Consider the following 17,851-nt stretch of genomic DNA (forward strand, 5'->3'; position numbering starts at 1 on the left):
AGAAAAGTTCCCTAAGGTCACTCAGTTCAATGAATGATGAGTTTTGCGTATAAGGAAATTTGGAAGAATAGAAACTGCCATGGGAATTGGGCATGAACAGTGAGGGTGATGATGAAGGCGAAAGTGAGAATGGCTAAGGGGGTTTCTAAGCTGAAAGGAAAAGGCCAGAGGTGTTAGAATGGAAAGTCTTTACTTAGCGTAACAGTAATTCAATAACTGCTTCTTGAGCTGTGTGGTCTATGACTAGATTTTTCTCCAAACTATAAAATATAAACGACCATGGTAGTATTTTTTAATGAAAGATTTTATTTGACAATGAAAAGGGTTATATGTGGCAAGTAAGAGGTTTGATCAACATTACTATATATTATAAAACATGAAACAGAAGTAGGGAAAAATATGCATCTGCTGATTCTTCTAGACTTCTCATAAACAGCAGAAACTGGTGAGATGTAGTCAGGAAAACATTAACTTATTTTAATAAGAGTGAGGATTTCTTGAAATCAGGGTCTGAGTCTTACTCCTTTCTGTATCCTCCAGGCCTGCACAGAGTCTGACAGATATTTGGAGCTCAATAGATGTTTCTTTACTGAATCCTTTGATAACTGAGACCATTTGGGGTCCAGACAGGTCCCAGTAGAAATGGCATACCCTGAGAAACATGGCCAAAGGGCATATCTTGCAAGATACCAGATCAGTTCTGGTATTTAGCTATTCTGGTGTTTGGGTGTGCACAGAAGATGGGTCTGTTGGATTGCATCACTAGCAAGTTTGTCTTCTTTGGAGGCCAGCTTTGTATTAAACTAGATCCCTGAGCTTATAAGAAAAAAATAGACCTTTCATCCTTATGATTCATGTGCTGTCTTAATCTTGACTATCAAAAGCTTCCTAAATCTGCTCTACACGATGGTGATAGCACTGTGAGGCATAACTGATAATAAGCATGCATCAGTAAAGCCAAAATGTACTAATTCGGAATGTTCTTATTATGTAGTTTTCCCAAATTAGTATGCTTAAATATTCTATAGGGATGAGCCAAAACATGTGTCTCACAAAGCTAGTAAGAAATGTTGGGGAATTTTCATATTGGCTCAGTGACATGAATTAACTCTGAGAATCTTGTACTGAGTGAGAGACTGAGAAGCAGCTTAAGGAATAAATTAAAATCACAAATAAAATTCTGTCATTCGGCAAGTCATCAAATATTGATGTTATTTGAAATTCAAAAATACCATTTTTGTCACCTAGTAAATTAAGACTCCAGTTGTTAGGATTTTATTAAAGTACTATAGAAGATATCAGTTGTCATCTGCTTATAATGAATTGGAAAAGCAGAATATAAATTCTAAAATTATAAACATATATAAGATATATCCCTATTTGACTTTCAGATATTGAAAAAATACACTCAGTAAACTCCTACTGGGTTGGATAGGAAGCTATAAAAAATGGGGAGGAGGTAGACCAGCCATTGTTGTTTTTTTTTTTTTTGTGAGGAAGATCAGCCCTGAGCTAACATCCATGCTAATCCTCCTCTTTTTGCTGAGGAAGACCGGCTCTGAGCTCACATCTATTGCCAATCCTCCTCCTTTTTTTTTTTCCCCAAAGCCCCAGTAGATAGTTGTATGTCATAGTTGCACATCCTTCTAGTTGCTGCATGTGGACGCGGCCTCAGCATGGCCGAAGAAGCGGTGTGTCGGTGCGCGCCTGGGATCTGAACCCGGGCCGCCAGTAGCAGAGCGCGTGCACTTAACCGCTAAGCCACAGGGCCGGCCCCAGACCACCCATTCTTTAGAGATCTGAAGAAGAAAAAACAAGCCTCCAAACACATGGCATTTCCAAATCTGGTAAGAACATAAAGAAATATTAAAAGAACGGACTGAATGGCTGAATCAACCTATGTGTTGTTTGTCTCAGGAGAACCAAAATCAGTACAATTCAGCGTAAACTCACCTTACAACACAAGCCATATTGAAGAATGGTGTCAAATATATTCTGGGGCACAGATAAATAGTCCTATCATGATTTTAATGGCTAATGAATTTAGTGGGTTTTCTCTCATCTCTCCACTCCAGATTTAGGCATCTGAGTTCAATTCATTCACCTTATACTCTTAAGAAAGATCAGAGGTTGTGAATGTATATGCCCTTAGAGGCCCAGCAGGTAAATGGAACGTGTGTTGTAGTCTAACGGTAAGCATTTAAATTCACCCCAAATAAATCCCATCCACCTGCTGAATTAAACTGACAGGCCAGTTTTCAGCCCTGGTGATATGATTTCCTAGGTCATCTTTAGGTCTGGTATTCTGAAGTCTATCAGCTAATAATTATTCTATTCCCAATGTAATAGAACTGTAAAGGGAGCTAAAATACTCATATTTTTTGGAATAGGTGATAACTATCAACTTCTGGAGTTAATTATGTTCCTTGATGGATTGGGAGCTTGTGACGAGGCTTGATGAAACTTCTGAGCAGAGAATGTCTTCTCTGAGTGATCTTTTGAAGATTGCAGGGGAAAAAAAAACAGTAGAGGCAAAGCAGTGAAAAATCTAGGCAAGGACTGAATACAAAATTCTTCATTCTCAACTGGCAGTGCTTCATGCTAGGACAAAAAGCCCTGCTCCAGGGAGATACTGAGCAGAATCCTTTCCTTGGCTTCTCGTCCTTTTTCTAGACTCACAGAAAGTAAGCAGGGCTTGCTTTTCCCAATTTCTGATATGGAAGCATTGATAATTGCCTTTACCTGCAACCCTGGTTTGAGCAATAAAGGAAGGCACTGTATGAACTTTTTTCTACAACATTTACTGATTTCTGTAAGATTATATTAGGTTTCATTGAGTAACAACTGTTGCTAATCTTGTATCACCAAGTGGTAGAGAATGTCTGCTTTTATTTTTTTTTTTTAATTAGAAAACAGACTATACCTACTTGTACTTGATGATGGTTCTTTATTTTATTTCAAGTGAATTAAACAATCTACCAACTACCTTGAGAAACTGCTGCTTCTCTCCAATTCTTCACCCTCCCCCCACTAAATACTCTGAAATAATATTTTTAGCAAATGCATTTTTCTAATTGACCTCGTATTGTGTGTTGTTTAGCGGAAACTATCCTTCCTCAACCTAAATTCTTTAAACGTATATTTTTTAATTTGCTACTAAAGCTCTGTCTCTGAGAGTTCTAGGTTTGTCTTTAGCCAGTTAATTTAGCTTTGCCCATAAGGAGTTCCAGATGCATAAGGCACTTAAGAAAACTGTGCATAACATCATATGTAGCACTGTATGAAGTCTGTGCCAAGACCAAGGTGAGACGAGTATGCCGCATCTCATTTGACATGGCAACGCGTCAGAGAGGTGATGCTCTTAAGTGTGGTGTCGACCTTTGCGTTAGCGGGTGAAGAAGATTTAAACGTCTTTTATGACCGTTTTTACTTTCTGAAATGCCAGATTAATCTCCAGACTAATTAATAGTGTAGATTAATAGATTAATACTATAGATTAATAATACATTAAGAGTATGAATATTTTGTTAAATCTCAATTGATTTAATGAAGGGCTTGTCAACTTCGTATATATCCAAATAGCAAAAAACGATTTACTTATAAAGGATGAAAGTGTTTTTTAAAAGTTAACAAATTATGAATTGAATTTTTGAGTAGAATAAAATTTTTTGGAGCTGACTAAAATTATTACATGAGCAAGAGATAAAATCATCACACTGGGGGTGCCTAAAAAAAGTAAGATTATGATATTATTCCGAAGGGATGTGGCTGCCAGAATGTTGTCAGTATAAACACAGAAAAATTAAAATGGATAGCCCCAAGGAGTCTTATCTCGCAGAAATGGGGAAGAGCATTCAAATTTATCATTCCATAATAATTGTGCTAAGGGAAAGTAAGCTAACTCCTCTGAGTTTTTAATTGCCAGCACAATTTTTCTCCCGTAAAAATATTGATACTTACACTGATATAAGCTTTAGTCAGCAACTAATTTCTACACCATATAATAATAAATACCAAAAGAAAAATTTTACTGTTAATATTTGGCTTCTTAAACAAATATTTTTTTCTTTTAAAGTCATCTCATCTCTATCATAACATCCCATTAGGGTTCACAGGACTTGTAAGAGGTTTTAGACCTTTCAGCTTAAGGGAGCCCCAAAGCAAGATTTATCTGTTATTCTTCATCTAGTGTTGTATGTTATCAGCCTTGTTTTCCTTGGAAATGTTAGAGTTTTTGTTTAAAAGAAAGATATACAAGTTCAGAGTGGGTCTGATGACTCGTGTCATTTATATGAGGTGGTCTTTCATTGTGTTAGAGGAGATTTCACATTTTAAAATATATGTTTAAAAGAGTTTGCATTGCCTTCCTTTTACTTTTTGGGTCAAAGCCTAGTCTAAATGTATTACCAGGACTTCTAATATTCCAGATCATATATCTTAGGGGGATGTTTTGTTCCAAGATCTGATCTCCTTTCAGGAGGAGAACACACTCAGGCCAGTGACTGAACGCTTGGGACCAATTTATGGCCTGGTTTATCCCATAAACCTGTTTGCTGGAATAAAAGATGGTTGGAAATGTGTTTGGTGTCCATAACCTTTACTAGCCATACTGGGAATCTGTAACTCTTGGCTGTCTTTTTCTGTTTATTTAAAAATTCCTTATTTGGTTAGTTCAATAGCTCCTCTGAAGTTTTTATTTCTCCTCAATTTTCTTTTTTTTTAAACTACGTTCTTGAGATGTCTTTGACATGTAAAAATTATATATATTTAAGGAGTACAACTTGATATTTTGATATATGTGTACATTGTGAAAAGATTACCACAATTAAGCTAAATAAATTATCCGTCACCTCTATATAGTTACCTTGTTTGTGTGTGTGTCTCTGTATATGTTGAGAAGATTTAAGATCTATCCTTAGCACATTTCAGGTATACAATACTGTATTATTAACTACGGTCACCGTGCTGTACATTAGATCCCCAGAACTCATTCATCTTGCATAACTGAAACTTTGTTCCCTTGACCAACATCTCCTCATTTCCCCTTCTCCTCTGCCCCTGGCAAACCACCATTGTACTCTCTGCTTCTATGAGTTTGACTGTTTTAGATTCCACTTATAAGTGAGATCATGCAGCATTTGTCTTTCTGTTTCTGGTTTATTTCACTTAACGTAATGTCCTCCAGGTTCTTCCATGTTGTCACAAGTGGCAGGATTTCCTTCTTCGTTAAGACTAAATAATATTCCATTGTATATATATGTCACATTTTCTTTATCCATTCATCTGTCAACAGATGTTTAGGTTGTTTCCATGTCTTGGCTATCATGAATAATACTGCAATGAACATGGGTGCAGATATCTCTTTGAGATCCAGATTTCATTTCCTTTGGATATATATACCCAGAAGTAGGTTCCTGGATCATGTAATAGTTATTTCTAATTTTTTGAGGGACCTCCATACTCTTTCCCATAATGGCTTTACCAATTTGTTCCAACCAACAGTGTACAAAGATTCCCTTTTCTCTACATCCTCGCCAACACTTGTTCTCTTTTGTCTTTTTGATAATAGCCATTCTAACAGGCTGGTATCTCGTTGTGGTTTTAATTTGCATTTCCCTGATGATTAGTGATGTTGAACACCTTTTCATGTACCTGTTGGCTATTTATATGTCTTCTTTTGAGAAATATCTATTCAGGTCCTTTGCCCATTTTTAATTGGATTATTTGTTTTTTTACAATTTTTGAGTTGTACGAGTTTCTTATATATTTTGGATATTAACCCCTTATCAGATATGTGGTTTGGAAATATTTTCTCCCATTACAGAGGTTGCCTTTTCACTCTGTTGATTGTTTCCTTTGTTGTACAGGAACTTTTTAGTTCGATATAGTCCCGTTTGTCTATTTTTGCTTTTGTTGACTGTCTTTTGGGCGTCATGACCAAAAAATCATTGCCAAGACCAATGTCAAGAAGCTTTTTCTCTGTTTTCTTCTAGTAGTTTTACAATTTCAGGGCTTACATTTAAGTCTTTCATCCATTTTGAGTCGATTTTTGATATTTTGTATAAGATAGGAAGTCCAATTTCAATCTTCTGCATGTGGCTATCTAGTTTTTCTAACATCATTTGTTGAAGAGACTATCCTTTCGCCATTGTGAGTTCTTGGCACCCTTGTCAAAGATTCGTCAACTGTATATGTGTGCATATATTTCTGGGCCCTCTCTTCTGCTCCATTGGCCTACATGTATGTTTTTATGCAATATCATACTGTTTTGATTACTATAACTTTGTAATATGGTTTGAAATCAGGAAGTGTGATGCCTCCAGCTTTGTTCTTCTGTCTCAGGATCGCTTTGGCTATTTGGAATCTTTTGGGGTTTCGTATGAATTTTAGGATTTTTTTTCTTTCTCTGTAAAGAATGCCATTGGGATTTTGATAGAGAGTGCATTGAATCTATAAGTCACTTTGAGTAGTATGGACATTTTAGCAATATTAATCCTTCTAATCTGTGAACATGAGATATCTTTCCATTTATCTGTGTTTTCTTTAATTTCCTTCATCAATGTTTTATAGTTTTCGGGGCATGTCTTTCACCTCATTAGTTAAGTTTATTCCTAAATATTTTATTCTTTTTGATGCAATTGTAAACGGGATTGTTTTCTTAATTTCCTTTTCAGGTAGTTTGTTGTTAATATATAGAAATGCCACCAATTTTTGTGTTGATTTTTGTATCCTGCAAGATTATTGAATTTGTTCATTAGTTCTAACAGATTTTTGTTGTTGTTAGATCTTTATGATTTTCTACATATATGATCATGTCACCTGCAGAGATAATTTTATTTCTTCCCTTCCAATTTGGTTACCTTTTATTTCTTTTTTTGGTCTAATTGTTCTGACTAGGGCTTCTGGTACTATGTTAAATAGAAGTAGAGAGAGTGGGCATCCTTGCTTATATTGGATCTTAGAGGAAAAGCTTTCAGTTTTTCCCCATTGATTATGATGTTAGCTGTGGACTTTTCCTCTATGGCCTTTATTGTGTTGAGGTAAGTTCCCTTTATACCTATTTTGTTGAGAGTTTTTTTTTAAATCATGAATGGATGTTGGATTTTGTCAACTACCTTTTCTATGTCTATCGAGATGATCATGTGGTTTTTATCTTTCGTTCTGATAATGTGGTGTATCACATTGATTGATTTGCATATGTTGTACCATCTTTGCATCCCAGGGATAAATCCTATTTGGTCATGGTGTATAATCCTTTTAATGTGCTGTCGAATTCAGTTTGCTAAGAATTTATTGAAGATTTTTGCATCCGTGTTTGTTAGGGATATTGGCCTACAGTTTACTTATCTTGCAGTGTCTTTATCTGGTTTTGGTATCAGAGTGATATTGGCTTCATAAAATTAGTTTGGAGGTTTTCCCTCTTCTTCTACTTTTTGGAAGGATTGGTATTATTTTTGAATGTTTAGTAGAATTCACCAGGGAAGCCACTAGGCCCTGGAATTTTTTTTTTGTTGGGAGGTTTTTGATTACTGCTTCAATCTTCTTATTTGTTACTGGTCTGAACTAGAAAAAGAAGAACAAACTAAGCCCACAGTGAGCAGAAGGAAGGAAATAATAAAGAATAGAGCAGAAATCAATCAAATAGAGATTAGAAAAACAATAGGAAAAAATCAACTAAACTAAGAGTTAGGGTATTTAAAAAGATAAAATTAGTAAACCCTTGGCTAGGCTAAGAAAAAAAGAGAGAAGTTGCAAATAAATAAAATCAGAAATGAAAGAAGAGCCATTTTTTAAAATGGCTTCAGAAATGGCTTTAATTTCTGAAGATGGGTGCTTCAGAAATTAAAAGGATCATAAGGGCCTATTATGAAGAATCATATGCCAACAAATTAGATAACCTAGAAAAAATGGATAAATTCTTAGAAACATATAACCTTCCAAGAGTGAATCTCCTTGATTTTCATTCATTTAACAAATATTTATTGAACATCTACTATGTATTAGGCAAGTTGCTAGCTATAACTAAGGATAAAAAGCCCCAGGGTCAAGGGTCTGCTCTTGGGAATTTACCAAATTATTGTTTCTACTGATTATACTAAGTTTCTACTGACAATAGTTGCGAGGTCTTTTGAAAATTTCCCCCAGTTCTGTAAATGGTAATACATCTGTAGCAGTGGTTCTTAACCCTCGCTGTACGTTAGAATCACCTAGAAACCTTTAAAAAAAACAATACAAATTTCTGGGCCCCACTGAAATCCAATTAAATTAGAATCTCTAGGGGTGGAGTGTTGACATCAATAATTTTTAAAAGCTCTCCAAGTGATTTTAATGTATATCCAGCATTAGAGCTGCTGCCCTGTTAGAAATGATGAGCCTTGTCTCCAGCTCTCTGGGAATTTAGAGGTTGGGATAATGAAGAAAAGAAGGAATTTTCTGAGAAAGAGATTTCTATATGTTTAAATTCCTCACTCAAGTTTTGATGAAATGACCTAATCTGCAGCATGGGAGGAAAGTCGTGGGCACCAGCGTGTCAGGACATAAAAGTGGGGATTGCCCTGAACTTCCGTTAGCCAGGGGAATAACTTCTCTGAGGAGTCACACAGTTACCTAGAATTAGTCAAGATCAGCCTTGCCCAAAGTGGCAAATGGACGAAGTGATTTCTGAAATTTTCTTCCCTTCCATTATTAAGCCTGTAAGTATGATCCTTTAATTATCCCAGTTGTTAGAGAATGACTAAGTTAATGCCCAGGGGCTGGGGTATTTTATGCAAATTCTCTGGGAACCACCTCCTCTCAAATTCTTCAAATTTCTTACCCATAGAGTGGAGTTTAACTTCCACCTTCAATTCAGCATCTATCATTACCCCTCTCCCTCTAAAAAAGAAAGGCTTTCTAATAGTACTTGAATTCTGTTATTTCCTCTGTTGGGGCCCAATTTGCACCATAGAAAAAGGAGAGTTTATCTAACTGTAACTGTTTTGCTTAGTTTCAACCACTATGCAGGGAGTGGGTGGAGAGGGAGGAGGAGGGAGGGAAGGAGGGGAGAGAAAGAGAGAGCTTGATTGAAATTAAAGGGACGCCAGATGTTAAGAGCAAAAAAAGAGGATACCAGAATTGCATGCTTTGGGGGATGGACGCTTTACCTTGAGGCAGACAGAGTAAGTCTAGAATGCTAAGTAACCTCATAGTTATGTGTGATCATCAGCTGAAGCCCGTAACTACATACACCGATCTCAAATAGCTGCACAGCTAATACCTACCTCCAGGCTTTGGTGTCGGACCCACGGGTTGAGACAGAGAGTCTTTCCTAGTGGGAGAGAGTCGCGGGTTTGGGAACCTGGCTCTCATTAACAGTGTGTTTCATCGCCTCTGAGAGAATCCTATTTTCTGGATTATCCCTTTTATTTTTTATCAAACTACTAATTTTGAATCTTGGCCCCACTATTTTCTAGCTGTGTGATGTTGGACTGGGTTTTTAGTTTCTCTGGGGTTTGGTTTGCTCATCTATGATGTCAAGTGGGCAGTGCCTGGAACAGAATAGATGTCAATAAATATTTATATTGAAGAAATGTCTAAGGTGCCCTTCAACTCTAAAATGGAATGTGTGACCCTGAGAAAGAGAACCTTTCTCTCCACATATGCAGTCAAAACCCATTTTCCTGCTACATAGGAAGAGGAGCAAAAGCTGTCCTTAATATGAATGGTTTTAAAGAAAAGTGTCGTTTTTCTCCAGGCCCTCATTTTGCAACGGACATCTGGGTGATACGGGCGAATCGAAAGACTTTTGTCTCTAGCCAAAATAATTCATAAATTCCCAACTCCAGGGTTACCGGGTGAGGTTGTGAGAGTCCTAGAGTTACATAATATACATTTTCCTCACGGAGAAGATGGAAAAGTTGGACTTCATGTTGCGAAAACACATTTGGTTTTATTCTTATTCTTTGCCTCTTTTGGCTACTGAGCAGATGTAAGATCATTTGCAAACCTTATAGCATATGTGTATGTATTATGAAGGGCATGTCCTGCCTGCTCATGGATCTCAAGCCAAAGGCAGTGATCCCTCTGACACCCACCCCTCGCCATATTTCAGAGGGAGCTGATGCATTGCAGTGACCAATACAACTTAGGGTAAATATGTGAAAATAAACATGTCCGTAAAAAAGAGCCAAAGTTTCTTTCCTATGGTAGCTATTTAGTTTCATTTTAAACTTTTCATCTTCAGTTTATTATAGAAAGATTTTAATCAGCTTTCAGGGTTCAAAAATTAGAGCAAATATTGGACCAAAAATTCCTCATGGCCTGAAATTTTCCTTATAGCATTTCCTTCTGTTCTACTCCTTCCCTCTTCCTTTGACCCACCACCCTTCCTTCTCTCCTTCCTGCCCTTCCTTCCTTCCTACCTTCTCTCTTTCCTTTCCTCCCTCCCTCCTTCCTTTCTTCTTTTCTTTTCTCAAGAAATACTTGTGGAGTCTTAACAGTACACCAGGCACTTTGCTAGGCACTGGGGTTCAGAGATCAAACACATAGACTGCAGGGGAGAAAAGCAAATAAAGAGACAAAAATATGTTTTTTTTTAAAGTGAAAAGAGTCCTGGGTGGCTACAGGACTGTGTCCTAGTCCTTTTAAATGCTGGCCACTTTGCTATCTCTCTGCCTCTTCTCCTGATGAGCCCTCTACCTACAGTGCCTCTTCACGCCCAGGCCCAACTATCACAGTCATAAATGTTATTTTTTTTTTTTTAATTTTTTGTTTATTGCAGTAACATTGGTTTATAACATTGTAAAAATTTCAGGTGTACATCATTGTACTTCTATTTCTGCATGGACTACATCATGTTCACCACCAAAATACTAATTACAACCCATCACCACACACATGTACCGAATTATCCCTTTCACCCTCCTCCCTCCCCCCTTCCCCTCTGGTAACCACCAATCCAATCTCTGTCCCTATGTGTTTGATTATTGTTGTTATTATCTACTACTTAATGAAGGAAATCATACGGTATTTGACCTTCTCCCTCTGACTTATTTCACTTTGCATTATACCCTCAATGTCCATCCATGTTGTCACAAATGCCTGGATTTCATCGTTTCTTATGGCTGAGTAGTATTCCATTGTGTATATATACCACATCTTCTTTATCCATTCGTCCCTTGATGGGCACTGTGTTCATTGCAGCGTTATTCACAATAGCCAAGACTTGGAAGCAACCTAAATGTTATTTAAAGTTACCTCCTCCAGAAGCGGCCCTTAGTCTCACTTTGCTGTATTTCTAAGGCATTGTTCTCACCACTTGGAGTCACCTTTGTCTGGCTTGTGTTATGGTTATTTGTATGACACTGTCCCCCACTATGCTATCTGCTGTGGGCAAAGGGTTTATCTAGCTTTTCTTGATATCTTCTGTCTCACACATAGTAGTTACCTAGTCAACACTGGGTGAACTTACTGAATAGAATATTAGGGCCAGGAACCTACTGTAGTGCTTTGGGAAGCAGGAGTAGGGAGGGAGGGCTGTTTCTTGAATTCCCCTTTCTGCTGTCACACTCTTGGGATTCATATGGCCCATATAGGACATCCCACCTAAGGTATTGCCTTCATAAGTTACCTCCCTCTCATCAACCTGTTGGTTTGTCCAGTTCCTCCTGTACTTAGTATCCAGACCATGCCCATTAGTTGTCGACTATACATTACACTGTTGTGTGGTTTATTTGGACCCATGTGGATTTTTTCCCAACTAAATTATAACTTTGATAAGGGTCAGGAAAGTCATCATTTTTGTATCTTTCACAATGCCTTGGTTACTACTGCTTCAGATTGGATGCTCAACAAATGTGTTAAGTGACTGTAAATCAGAAAGCATTATACAAAAGCTTGTCAACCAGAAAGCCCTACGCGGGGCTTCTTGTCACTTTGCTGTTGTTTATTGTACATCGTCTCATTAGATTGTCTGAGCAATGTACTCAGAGCAGTTTCTGGCTTCATTAGAAGCCAAGCATGATCATTATGGCTTATAAGGTCATTGTTCTTGCTTTTTTCTATTTTGATTACATGAGTATACTCCTCATTTTCATAACCCCGGCCCATATTTGTGAGAACTTGATGCTTTGTTGTAGCATGTCTGTCTTTGAAGGACAGGCACAGATACGTAAAATCATACTTGCTTGGAGAAAAAAAATTTGGCAGTGATTTTTCCCATTGTAATTTAGAACATACCAAACACTCACAATAGCAAATAAACCAATTTGAAACTCATAGGACAAACTCCAAAATTCTCTCTGTAATATCCTCACGTAGGTCTAAATTTCGATTTTCCAGCTCTGCAGCCTCTTAGCCGCCCTCAAGAATCTGCAAAAGCCCAGAGAAGCTTTCCTTAGTTCCCTGTGGTTGAGAGAAGATCAAACAGCCAGAAGGATGTCATCTTAGAATGTTTGCCCTAAACCTACATCATTCCCATTTATATTGAATTTGGTCTCCACGTTAAGTTTTAGTAACTCTCTCTGTATACATAAATCAGGGTCTCTAAGCTGGCACAGCATTCAAAACGTTTCTATAATGAGAGATCAGTATAGAGCAGAAGTGTTGAATTATAAAACTAAGGTTACAAAAATATGTTACCTATGCCAAAGAAAGACTTTTAAGTCAAGGCTTCAATTTATGGCACTGTTTTCCAATGTGGGCCTCCACTACCCCCTATTCTGTTTTAAATTGCTTTGAAAATGCAGCTTTAAGGCCAACTCTTCTTTTGGCTCCTTGGGCCACATTAGAGCCTCTGGCAAATTGAGAAGAGCTAGTGTGACACCAGGGCTGTGTCTGTTCCCAGCCAGCTCACCTACTGATGGATGACGCCTGGCAGCCTGCCTCCGTGTTGTTTGTTGTATTATTACAACAGAAAGCGTTTTCAAAAGCTACATTTATCAAGTTGTCATAATAGTTTGGCTTGTATATCTATCTACCCAGAAAAAAAATAAATCTCTCCCTTAGCACTAATCTGTTTGAGCCACGTGATACATCACATGCAGAAGAGGCAGAGGAAAACGAATACAGATCCTGCGTGGGATTCAGGGACCTTTCAACTAGATGCTTAAGGGGAGAGATGTTTTCTGTGTATGCATTTGGAAGTCCCATAGCACCAAAGACTCTGTCTCCTCTCTGTTTCAGAGGTACTTTTCCACTGGTAGTTGTGTGTTGGGATGCATTATTCCTGGCATTTTTGTGGCTTTGTCTAATGAAGGAGATTTAAGTTCAAACGGGAAAAAACCATGAAGTTTAGCCACAAGGAAGGTCAAAGACACCTTTTAGTGTTTAAGATCAGTTTTTCATAGGCAAGAGTTGCCTGATTAAACATTTCTGTTATGGAGAATCTTGTAAGCAAATTCTTTTTTTTTTTTTTTTTTGTGAGGAAGATCAGCCCTGAGCTAACATCCATGCTAATCCTCCTCTTTTTGCTGAGAAAGACCAGCTCTGAGCTAACATCTATTGCCAATCCTCCTCCTTTTTTCTCCCCAAAGCCCAAGTAGATAGTTGTATGTCATAGTTGCACATCCTTCTAGTTGCTGTATGTGGGGCGCGGCCTCAGCACGGCCGGAGAAGCAGTGCGTCGGTGCGCGCCCGGGATCAGAACCCGGGCCGCCAGCAGCGGAGCATGCGCACTTAACCGCTAAGCCACGGGGCTGGCCCAGCAAATTCTTTATTATTTGAGACAGATCCTTGTCTGGAGCTCATGGTGTTGGGGATGAGGACAAGAACAGGGCAGAGGGGATTCAAAGTCATTGTCCAGAGTAAATATACACTCACTTGTGTTTGTTAAAATAGTTTTGTTTGATAAAATAATTCAATTAATGATTAGTTATTGTTATTAATTAAAATATTCAATATGAATTTGTTAATTAAAAAAATTCAAATCTATTCATATTAATAAAGAATTCACTAGGGATGCATACTAGAACATTTCTAATTATTTTGAGATACATTATATAATGAAGATACAATATAAGCATGGTTGTCCGTAGATACTTCTTTTTTTTTTTTTGCTGAGGAGGATTCACCCTGAGCTAACATCAGCTGTCAATCCTCCTCTTTTTTTTTTTTTTTTTTGGTGAGGAAGATTAGCCCTGAGCTAACATCCGTTGCAAATCCTCCTCTTTTTGCTGAGGAAGATTGGCCCTGGGCTAACATGCGTGCCCATCTTCCTCCACTTTATATATGAGATGCCTACCACAGCACAGCTTGATAAGCGGTGCATAGGTCCATGCCCAGGACCTGAGCCTGCCAACCCCGGGCCTCCGAAGTAGAGCACACAAGCTGAACCACTATGCCACCAGGCCAGCCCCAATCCTCCTCTTTTTTTTGCTTGCGGAAGATTAGCCCTGAGTTAACATCTGTGCCAATCCTCGTCTATTTTTTTGTATGTGGGATGCCTCCACAGTGTGGCTGGTGAGTGGAGTAGGTCCTCACCAGGGATCCAAACCTGCAAACCTGGGCTGCTGAAGCAGAGCGTGCAGGACCTTAACCACTCAGCTACAGGGCCGGGCCCAATACTTTTTTTAAGTGAGATCTAACTGGCATATAACATTGTGTAAGTCTAAGATGTACAACATGTTGATTTGGTACATTTATATATTGCAATATGATTACCACTATAGCTACCTAACACCTCTATTACATCAGATAATTATTTCTTTTTTGTGGTGGAAACAATTAAGATCTAGTCTCTTAGCATCTTTGAAGTTTATAAGACAGTCTTCTTGTCTATGATCACTATGATGTGCATTAGATCCAGGACTTGTTGTTCTACTAGTTGCAAGTTTGTCCCCTTAAACAACATATCCCCATTCCTCCATCCCCCAGCCCCTGGTAAGCACCATTCTACTCTCTGTTATTATGTAGATACTTTTTGAAGAAGGGACAGTGCTGTATTGACTCTTCTTATTGCAACCAAATGCCACACAAAGTTTCCACATGAACAAGGCTCATTTTGATTCTCATGAAAGACACCCTAAATTAGAACTAAATAATAACTATTTTAAACATGGAATATAATGTAGAGTATTAAAGAATGACTTTTTTAAGCACAAGAGTGACACAGAGAGAGTTCAGGGAAAGATGAGAAAATGGGACTTAGGAAACCCACAGGACTGGCATGTCATCCTTCTCCCGCATGCAAGGCAAGACCATCACTAACCAACAGTTATGCTCGCAGTCCAGTTCTAGCCCCTAGGTTTTCAGCATCCAGTTTGACCCATGGATGAGGACAGTGAGCGTCTGAGGGTAGCTTTACACACAGTGTCCGGAGGTTCATCTAGCTTCCTTTTCAATGGTTAAGTTGATTGGTATCAAGTGTTGTTTCCTGAAAGAACCTCTGACAATAATGTGTCTGGGGAAACTGAAAAGCAGCCCAACGGTGCATTTGCACTTGGTTCTCTCAGGTGTTCTCAGAATTTGCTATTCCTCTTGAGGTCTTTGTAAAAAGCCCCAGAAATGTAGAGGTGTTTTAACTGGCTCCTTGGGGACGCCCTCTTGCTGTATAGCTCCGTGAGTAGTGAAATGCTCACTTGAAGCGAGGGAGGAAAACAGAGCTCCCCTACTACATGCAATCCTGGCTGCGCCTGTAAATCTGCTGTCTTGCCTAATCCATGTCATTTTAGGACCCACAGTTTAAAGGACCAGGGTCCTTCTGGCTTGAATTGCTGACATGGTTTTATGTCTGTTCTCTCGTAAAGAACTCATAGTTTCCTTTTGGATGACTAAAAGAAGAGAGATATAAGCAGATGGACTGTCCTATTTGAAAATCCTTTGCCCCTGAGTCCATATTTGAAAGGCAAGAGGTATTCGGAGAAATACAGTAACCTATTCTTACTAAGCAGCACTCTTTGCTTTTTGCAAATCGAAGGCAAAGTTTCTTGAGCCTAATACAAGTACAGTGTCCCTAAGAATTCTGGAGTTTTCGATACACAGTTAACAGATTTTCTTAAACCTATGCACGGACACCAAGGATGAGTCTGGTTATGTCACCAGAAGGATCTGTTTGCTTAGAGAGGAAATGATAAGAATTTTAAGGTAAAAATTGATGTATTATACCAGATTTTTTTTTATCCCTAATGAGAGATAAATTGAATCTGCCTTCTTCTTTTAAAGACTTAACTTAAATAAGCGGGGGCGGGGGGGGGGGAAGCCAACAGATTGCTAAAGTCTGGAAAGAGAGCTTTTAATTTTCTATGGCAGTTCATCTCTTCTAAGGTTGCTAAATTATGATAATTGACACAAAGATAACATCAGGATTTTAAGGATTGGAAGAGTTTGGACGGCTTGTTACCTGTTAATGAGAGACCAAAAAAGTAAGCCTCGAGACTTTACTAATCTCATTATAAGTGAATTAAAGTCTGAATAATTCACCAATAATAGCTTGTGATTGAGCTGATTTCCATTTTTGAGAGAAGGAATTAAGTCAAAATTAGTAAGTGACTGGCTAGGAGTAAAGTGCTGAAAAAAATAAATAAGAAACTTTCTGTATAAATTTGATTTGGAGTATATTTTTATTTATATTTTGTTCTTTCCTGCTTGAATCAGTTTCTGAGTCCTTAATTGGTACAGTACTTAACTTACTAAACACAGTCCTGTAACCGTTTGATAGTAGGCATTGAGAGGATGCATTTACTTAAAATCCTCTGTTATCAGTGGTCTGTAACTTTCCTCGGAAACCATTTTGGACTGAAATTTCTAATGTTTGTTTTCATTCCTAGAGGTGAATTTTATTTTGTTTAAATGTGAAGGAAATCATTCAGCTGTTTTATATCAATGAATTATTTTAAAAAAAGAAGAAGAAAATATTTTTTACTGCTTAATTCTCAGATGAGCCTTTTATACCCAGATAAATGCTTGGATGAAGAAATTCACACTTGGCCGGAATTAAAATCCTTGCGGTGGAATAGTCACTTTACTGCTTAAGTAAAATTTATATTTAGGTTTAACATTTGAACTTTTAAAAAATATAAGCTTCTCTGCACTGAAGTTCTTTCACGTTACATTTTATTGACAAGTGTGGTTCTCTTGGAGATGTTCCAAGTGCACAATGTGTGTCTAGGTATCTTTTACTTACCAGAAGTGGATTTACCAGAATTGAAAAGCAGCTGATATATTGATGTGGTAATAGTAAGGTGCAGTTAAGCCCCAGGCCAACTCCCTGTTCAGTTTCCCAGATTTAACCTAGTGTTAGTATTCTATGCATCTTGTTCCTTCTTTTTTATTATTGTTTTATATGCTTTGGAGTTAGATAAACCCGTGTTTTAATCCCTGGTTTTCTCATTTCTGTGTATATGGCTTTGAGCCTCCTAATCTTTGTCAGCCTCAGTTTTCTTATCTGTGAAATGGGAATAATAAAATCTTGCAGAGTTGTTGGCAGATTAGCGATAATATACACAAAATACCTAACACTAAGCCAGATACCCACAGCAGACACTCAATATATAGGAGGGGGACACTATTATTATCCACAATTTGATAACATCTTTCAAGAATGAGGACCCTTCCAAACTCAAGCATTACCACCTTAATGTCATATTTCAGTCAATTAAACCAAATAAGCTCTCACTAAATAAGTAATACAATAGAGTAAAGCGAAGACTTAATTCAGGGGCAGAATTAAATTACTTGCCAATCACTATTAGGTGTTAGACAACTACAGGATATTCTTTCGAAATTGCGGCGTTTCTCTTTGCTTGTTTTTTGTTTTTGCTAGATAAGAAACATTTAAATCAATCTTTTACATTTTACACTTACATCTCCTATTATCCAAGGATGCTTTTAAAATGTGTGTATTTATAGTTTAAAATATCTGGGAAAAGGCTCATTT

At 37.7% G+C, this 17,851-nt stretch overlaps 1 protein-coding gene across 4 annotated transcripts in view; it reads left to right on the forward strand.

Moving 5' to 3' along the window:
- ADAMTSL1 (ADAMTS like 1) overlaps positions 1-17,851 on the forward strand; it is an 862,240-nt gene that overhangs the window by 521,612 nt on the left and 322,777 nt on the right. The gene's annotated exons all lie outside the window — the stretch shown is intronic.

The sequence above is a fragment of the Ceratotherium simum genome, chromosome 20 (assembly GCF_057802395.1).
Source record: "Ceratotherium simum simum isolate JZ-2026a chromosome 20, ASM5780239v1, whole genome shotgun sequence".
NCBI lineage: Eukaryota > Metazoa > Chordata > Mammalia > Perissodactyla > Rhinocerotidae > Ceratotherium > Ceratotherium simum.